The sequence below is a fragment of the Papaver somniferum genome, chromosome 4, assembly GCF_003573695.1.
Source record: "Papaver somniferum cultivar HN1 chromosome 4, ASM357369v1, whole genome shotgun sequence".
Lineage (NCBI taxonomy): Eukaryota > Viridiplantae > Streptophyta > Magnoliopsida > Ranunculales > Papaveraceae > Papaver > Papaver somniferum.
Window position 1 is genome coordinate 48,582,590 of NC_039361.1, and position 7,751 is coordinate 48,590,340.

The window sequence follows — 7,751 nt, forward strand, 5'->3', positions numbered from 1 at the left end:
AAGATAGACTCGTGGGCAGGTGCACAACTCTTTAAAGTAATCTGAAAAATATCTAGTGACCCAAGATGACGAATTATAACTCCAAGCAATCTGTACTGTAGTTGTAGTTGAATATATGCTACTCTAACTGCATCTGGCGAACGATGGAATAACTGAAATTCATACGGATACCCATGTCTTGGAAAAAAATCACAAACCAAATTCGCATTGTATGCATCCGTCAAAATTGACCCAAAAAGAACAGTCACCCAAGAAGTATTTGAACAATTGGTTAAGGAAATACTTCAAACTGGGATCATTCAGCCTAGCCACAACCCATTTTCCTATCCCATTCTTCTTGTGAAAAAGAAAGATAATTCATGGAGATTCTGTGTGGATTATAGGAATCTCAACAACATCACTATTAAAGATAAGTTTCATATCCCTATTGTGGATGAATTGCTAGATGAACTACATGGTGCCATCATCTTTTCAAAGATAGATCTGAGGGCTGGATATCATCAAATCAGGGTTCATGATCTTGACATCCACAAGACAGCTTTTAGAACTCATCAAGGCCATTATGAGTTCAAGGTCATGCCATTTGGCCTCACAAATGCCCCTGCCACATTTCAAGCTCTCATGAATGATATTTTTCAGTCATTCTTAAGAAAATTTGTGTTGGTCTTCTTTGATGACATACTTATTTATAGTAAAAGCATGAGTGAACATTTGGAGCACCGCAGGATGGTCTTTACTCTGCTCAGACATCATCAACTCTTTGCCAAACTATCCAAATGTTGCTTTGGACAACCTTCTTTGGAGTATCTTGGTCATATAGTAACAACAGAGGGTGTTTGTGCTGATCCAAATAAAATTGCTTGTACGCAATCTTGACCACTACCAAAGAATATAAAAGAGATGAGAGGGTTTCTGGGTCTCACAGGTTACTACAGAAAGTTTGTACAACATTATGGAATTATAAGCAAGCCACTAACTAATCTTCTCAAGAAAATTCATTCCATTGGAGCCCAGCTGCCACAACTGCATTTGAGACTCTCAAAAAGGCAATGAGTTCTACACCTATATTGGCTTTACATGATTTTTCTAAGCCCTTTGTAGTGGAAAGTGATGCTAGTGACCTGTGCATTGCAGCTTTCCTATTGCAAGAGAAGAAACCTATTGTTTACTTCAGCAAGCCACTAGGACCTAGAGCTGCAGCACTCTCAACTTATGAGAAGGAATTTCTGTCTATTGTTACTACAGTTCAAAGGTAGAAACACTATCTCCAGGGTACCAGATTCATCATAAAAACTGATCATCAAAGTCTGAAGTACTTATTGGAACAAAAGGTTACCACTGCATTCCAACAAAAATGGCTCATCAAATTATTGGGGTTTGATTATGAAATTCGGTACAAGAATGGCTGTGACAATGTGGTTGCAGATGCACTTTCTAGAAGACCCTCAGATTCTGCTACTTGCCACTCCATGGCAATATCTACACCAATTTGGGTACAAGAAGAGCTATGTTAATGATGTCAAGGCCAATCAGATCATGTATCAACTCCTACTCAGCCCTGATACTCTACCTAATTACACATTCATTGATGGTGTTCTGAGATACAAAAACAAACTTTACATAGGTACTGGTGCTCAGATTAGAGATAAACTATTACAATCCTTACATACTTCTGCCATTGGAGGACATTCTGGCATTCAGGCTACATCTGCGAGAGCAAGAAGTCATTTTTATTGATCAGGTATGCATAAAGACACAGTTTCCCTTATCTCTCAGTATGATGTTTGTCAGATAAACAAAGCTGATCACACTAACTCTGCTGGCTTTCTCCAACCTATGCCTATACCTGAACATGCTTGGAAACATATTACCATGGATTTTATAGAGGGTTTGCCTATAAGCAGCAAGAAAAGTGTCATTTTAGTGGTGGTAGATAGACTGGCAAAATATGCTCACTTCTTAGCTCTGCAACATCCACATACTCCTGCATCTGTAGCTCATGCATTTCTAAATCAGGTGGCCAAGTTACATGGATTACCCTCTTCAATTGTGTCTGATAGAGATAAAGTCTTCACCGGCAATTTCTGGCAGGATTTATTAAAGCATTGGGTACTAGCATCAACCTCAGCACAACATACCACCCCCAAACAGATAGCCAAACTGAAAGGGTCAATGCTTGTGTTGAGAATTATTTGAGGTGCATTATTGGACACAAACCAGGAAAATGGACTGAATTCTTAGCTCTGGCAGAATGGTGGTATAATACTAGCTACCACACAGGTTTGAATACTTCTCCTTATAAAGCACTGTATGGGTATGTTCCTCCTCATCTTGATTTTCCTTCTGCTACTACCACTTCAGTTGCTTCAGTTGAGACTTACTTGAAAGACAGAGCTTCTTTACTTGATATATTCAAAGAGTCCCTTCTTAAAGCTCAAAGAGAGAATGAAGCTATATGCTGACAAGTCAAGACAAGATAGAACCTTTGAAGTGGGAGACCTTGTCTACCTCAAACTTAAACCCTACGGGCAGTCTTCTCTTTCTTTTAGAAATTTTTTTAAGCTATCTTTCAAGTTTTATGGTCCTTATCAAGTTCTTCGGCGTATTAGCAAAGTGGCTTACAGGTTAGATTTACAATCACACTCTCACATTCACCCTGTATTTCATGTCTCTCAACTCAAGAAACACATTGGTCAGAAGCACACTCCCTCACCATCTCTGCCAATAGTGGATCATGAAGGCCAAGTGATTATGCTACCTGAAAAGATTTTGGGTACAAGGAAAATTATACAGGGAAAGCAGCTTGTCAGGAAGATATTAATTCAATGGACTAATTCCTTCCCAGAGAATGCAACTTGGGAAAAACTCTCCAACATTCGGACTCACTATCCAAAGTTCATCCTTGAGGACAAGGATGTTTTTTAGGGGAAGGTAATGTCACAGTGTGCATAGTAGGGGCTACCAGTTTAGTCTGCCTTTATTAGTAACTCGGGTGTATTTAACATTTATGTTACTGGATGTTACTAGCCGTTTGATTGTGGACACGTGTGTGTGATCCATTCAGTAGGGTTAGACCCAGTTATTGGTTATTTAAGCTGTAAGAAGGATTTATTGGATCTTATCTGAAAGTTAATAAAATTGTTTTTCTTCTTGGCTGCGGTTATTAGCACAAAAACTTGGCTTGGATCTCTGATTCAAGAGGTGTTTAACACCAATTATCCTCCATTTACATCTATTTGCTTGTTGTATTACTACAACAAGCAGAAGGATAGAATTATTGGCTTGCATTCTCTGATACCAATTGTTGTATTACTACAACAAATTAACAAACATAATGGTAGAATTGGTGATAAACACCTCCTAAATCAAATGATTCAGGAGAAATCTGTGCTTTAGAAGCGCAGCCAACAATGGTTTCATTTCATTAATTTCAGATAATGAAGAGATGAACTCTTCTTACAACCTTATAGCTAAAGATTAACCTTAAGACTACGTCAACGGATCGGACATACGTGTCACAGATCCAATGGACACAGTTAACTAAACAGAAAATGATATGGCACCCTCAACTAACTATTACTGGCAGCCATTACGGTAGCCCCTACCTTTCACACTGTGATAGAATAATGATTTACAATCTCTATATTTTATCGATCTGCAGTTAATTCATCATTATTTGTTCACAATGAGGGTTCTTAACTTACAGTGGCTCTAGTATATGTGGATATATCCTTCTTACCGGTTCTTCCTTAAATTTTGTTTAACACATCATCATTTAGCTATAAGTGTATTTTTCTATCAAGAATCTAAGTGACTGATACTATTTTCTGAGACTTGAAATTAAAAGGGATTCTGATACTCCCAGTCTTTCAAAAACTAGATATATTGTTGATTTACTTCACAAGCATCATATGGAAGGTGTCAAGCCCTATCAAACTCCAATTGTTATTTCTGATAAGCTAATCAAGAATGGTGGTACACTTCTAGACAATCCAACATGATATAGGTCTCTAGTGGTTCTCTTCACTATATCACCTGGACAGACCTGAAGTTTCTTACACTGTCAATTTGGTTTGTCAACACATGCAGCATCTTAGGTGTCATCATCTAATAGCTTCAAAGAGGATCTTGACGTATATTAAAGGAATTATGGATTTTGGATTACATTTCACTAAAGGAATTTCATTTCTTTGGGAATATTCAAATACAGATTGGGGATGTTGCACTGATGACAGAGATCTTGATACGTATTGATCTCTATACCTTGGTAGTTATTATTATAGAGGCGGAATTCAGAATAATAATAGACAAAAATACTTAGAAAACAGAAGACACAAGAAAGTAATTCGAATGAATATATCTTCTCTAGATTATGAACAAAAAAACGATTACAATTCTCTCTTTGTTACGCTCACAATCTCCCTAAATAGTGGATCAACCTTAAACTATTTACTAAGCTTGCTTTTACAATAATTAATTGTCTCACAAACATCTCTTTAGGTTTTCTGTATCTGTGTGTCTTTAGCTTTAAGCCAAAGCTCTATATTTATAGTCTTTTTTCGTACTCAGTCGATCAAGGACTTCTATTAGGAATCTATTTCCTACTTAAGAGTATTGCTTTAAACAAAACTCTTTCCTAACTAGGAATTATGCCTAAATAAGGATTCCTGCATAGAACAGGATTCTTCCTTCAACTTAGCTTGAGGTTAACTAAGTCCCCTAAAGAAGTACGGATACACATGTATCATGGGTTCCCCCTTTAAGAACTTGAACTCCTGTGAAAGTTAAAAAATTAAGGTTAGGGAACTCGAGAGTCCATTTTTCCTTGTTAAACCACTTGGCCTTGCTAGGTACTTGACCTTTACTTCCAATTAGAAAAGATTATTTCTCTCCTTGTCGTGTTTTGGTCACTCTTCACTCCAATATGCAGTCTTCCTTGAGTGGTTCCTCTCTATCAAACCATAAGTATTCTACTCGTGGAAAGATCATAGTGTCATCGCTGTCAAGGTGGTTCAAACAACTTCAAGTATTCGGCATTTTAAAATAACCGAGTACATTCCTAGGTAAGGTGATAAATCCAGAAGAAATGCATTTTCACCAATCTGATCGAGAATACGAAATGGTCTATATCTCAATGGCTTCAACTTTTTACCTTCCCCCTTCAGTCGTACCTTACCTAACTTTAACCATACCAAGTCCCTAACCGAAATTACAAGGCACAAGATGCTTCTCATGTTTTGCTTTGTATTTGGCTTGAGACTTCTTTAATTGTGCTTCAACAGTTACATAAATCCGAGATATCTTCTCCAAAAAATTTTGTGCCTTTTGTCTTTCATTACCTTCCTTTCCTCCCATTTAGGTATCACTAGAAAATACTAGATCCAAAGGGCTAGGTGGTAAGTAACCATATCACGTCTCAAAAGGAGATTTTCCCGAAGAACTGCGAACTGTTCTAATGAAAGAAAACTGTAGATATGGTAAACTCGCATCCCAAGTTTTAGGATGCTTAGAATTATATCCCCTTAACATGTGAACCATAGTCATGTTAACCACTTCTGTTTGTGGATGAAAAGTTGTACTCTTCTTCAATCTAGTGCCCATCATCTTCCATAAAGAATCCCAAAAATAACTAAGAAACCGACTATCCCTATCAGAAATAATTGAAGTAGGTAACCCAAAATGCTTCCACGTATGCTCATAGAAGAGCTTTGCTGCACCGGCTCCCGTTACGTCTTTGTACATGGAATTAATACGATCATCTTTCTGAATCGGTCGACCACAATGAACAAGTAATCATAACCAGACTTGGTCCTTGGTAACCCACCAAGAAAATCCGTAGATACTTTCCCAAGGTCTTGATGGTACTGGTAATGGTAGATATAACCTACGTTTCCTGTTAGAAGGTTTAGATGTGCTGCACAACTTACATCCTCTAACCAACTTAGTCACATCATCTTGCACATTTGGCCAAAACACATAACGTCGAAGGTTAAGTAGAGTTTTATTCATCCCAAAGTTTCCAGCAACTCGGGAAGTGTGTGCCTCTCTCAACCATTGTAAACGATCTTCATGTTCTGGTATGCAAAGTAACTGACCTTTGTATAACAATCCATCCCGGAGTTCGTACTCGTCTTTTAAACCACTTTTTATACCTTATAACACCTTCTTGAAATCTTTGTTGGATGCGTATGACTCTGCGTACTCTTGAGTAATAATTGGATGAATTTTCATAGCAACCATCAGTGCTCGGACTGGTGGACGAGACAACATATCTGCCAATTTGTTTGTTACTCCCTTCTTGTACCTAATGAGAATGCTGAAAGTCATCAAGTAAGACATCCACTTCATGTGCTGGGCTTGTTGTAGTTTTGTCTGGTGTAGATACTCTACTGGTTTGTGATCTGAATGTACCACAACTTCTTTACCTAAGAGATACACTCGCCAATGCTTGATACATTGATATAAAGCATAAAATTCTTTGTCATAAGGTGCATAGTTCTTAGTAGCACCTGAAAACAATTGTGAATGGTACTCCACTGGTTTACCATCCTGTAACAATACTCCTCCCATTGCATAGTTAGAAGCGTCGGTCTCAACTTCAAAAGTACGTTGTAAGTTAGGAAATGCCAACACCGGTGCTTCTGAAATCTTCTTTTTTAGTAACTGGAAAGCGTCTTCGTGGGTTTGATGCCATTCAAACTTTGCGTGCTCCAGTTAAACTATGCAGTGGTCCTGCAATAGTCGAAAAGTGTCGAATAAACTTATGCAAGTATGTGCAAGCTCCCAAGAAACTCCTAATTTTAGTTACCGTACTAGGTCTATGCCACTTAGTAATCACCTCAAGCTTCCTTGGATCAGTCTTCCGTTTTCCTCCACCAAAAATGAATCTGAGATACACCAACTCATCTTTTCCAGACGCACACTTATTTTTGTTCAACTTCAGCTGGCCTTCATGTAACACTTTAAACACCTTCTCAACATGAACGAGATGCTCTTCCCAATTTCTGTTGTATATGAGGATATCATCCAAGTAAACAATCACGCAATATTCTATAAAAGGTCGTAGTAAATCATTCATCAATTGCATAAACATCGCTGGATCATTACACAAACCAAAAGGCATCACCAACCATTCGAACAAGCCTTGTTTGGTTCGGAAACCGGTATTTCATGTATCATCTTCTCGGACCCTTACTTGATGGTATCCGATTTTGAAATCTAACTTTGTAAGACTCGAGCTTTTTCCAACTGATCCATCGTGTCGTCTATCCTAGGTATAGGGTAACGATTCTTGATTGTGATTTTGTTTAATGCTCTATGATCAATACACATACGCCATCCTCCATATTTCTTTGGCACCAACAACACTGCTGATCCACAAGGTGAAGCACTTGGCACTATCATTCCTAATTCTAGAAGTTCTTGGACTTGTCTCTTGATCTCATATGATTCCTCTACATATGTGCGGTAAATACCTACATTAGGTAGAGAACTCTCCCCGGTCAACATGATCTCATGCTCCACACTCCTCTTTGATGGCAATCCCGTGACATCTGAAAATAAATCCTTGTACTTCAACCTTTTTAGGTCGCCTTCTTGTTGCGCATACAAGGCTGCCAAAAAAAAATCTACTCGGCTTCTCCTCAAAAGAATGGATCACAAGGAGAATGAACTTTGTGCTAGTATTCACCAAATGCTTAGACTGAGTGGTTGTGATCAAGATTGCCACCTCAATAGGAGAATATGTAGCT